Genomic DNA, 849 nt, shown 5'->3' with positions numbered 1-849 from the left:
CCAGCCCCGCGCCCCCCGGCTCGGCGGCCGCTTCTTCCCGTCCCTTCCCACGGCCGGCCTCGCCCGCCGCTCTTTGTCTCGCCCTCACCCTCTCGGCCCGCCCCGCTTCGCTCCGGTGGCCCCAACGCGGGCCCTCCCTGACCCCGTCCCTCCGTCCCAGTTTCAGCCGTTGGGACGTCCCCTTTTCCATCTCCCTCTCCATCGCACTCCTACTTTCGGATTCTCCCCCGTGGGTTCCGCACAGCCCCGTTCTCCTCCCCCTCCTCCTCCAGGCTCGCCCTGCACTCCCGCTGGCCTTCCCTTTCCTGCCCACCTTTCCTTCACCCACCCGACGTCTAGGGACAGCTGCCGGGCGCCAGGCACCGCGCCGAGCCCTGGAAACATCCCAGGGAATCGACCTGGAGGCCGGCCTTTGAGGAACCCGCAGCCCTCGAGAGTGAGAGGGTGGATGTAAACAGATCCCTACTGTGTTGCTCTGCTCGCCCGTGAACCACAAGGCCGAGGAGCAATCGTTACAACGCGCAGACCAGCGCGCTGCCCATTCAGAGGACAGAGCATTTCCTTTTCGTAATGTTTTTTCCCCCTTCTTCACTCCCCACGTTCTGTACCGTCCCTAGCCTCCTGGCGTTTTCTACGCAGCAGTCTTAATAAGGGGAAGAAAAGTTGAAGCAAACGGGCGAACTGGAGCGAGGAGGAAGGGAGGAAGAAAACAGGGCAGGAAAAGAATCAGGTCAGAATTTACAAAGTCCAGTTCACCAGCCTCCAGCACAAACTGATGCTGCCCCCGGAGCAGGATTTAAATTCCTCTGAAATCTATCTGCTTTGAGGAATGCATTAATTATTCCCTTA

The 849-nt window shown here is 60.4% G+C and overlaps 1 protein-coding gene across 1 annotated transcript in view; it reads right to left on the bottom strand.

The window, feature by feature from the left end:
• Positions 1-498, bottom strand: part of GPR161 (G protein-coupled receptor 161) — a 64,956-nt gene extending 64,458 nt beyond the window's left edge. Inside the window, exon 1 of the transcript XR_005783597.1 lies at positions 329-498. The gene's annotated coding sequence lies outside the window, so the exon portion shown is untranslated. The remainder of the gene's footprint in view (positions 1-328) is intronic.
• Positions 499-849: the final 351 nt, after the last annotated feature.

This window comes from Herpailurus yagouaroundi, unplaced genomic scaffold, assembly GCF_014898765.1.
Source record: "Herpailurus yagouaroundi ecotype Mexico unplaced genomic scaffold, PumYag 205, whole genome shotgun sequence".
Lineage (NCBI taxonomy): Eukaryota > Metazoa > Chordata > Mammalia > Carnivora > Felidae > Herpailurus > Herpailurus yagouaroundi.
This window is presented reverse-complemented; position numbering and strand designations above follow the sequence as displayed.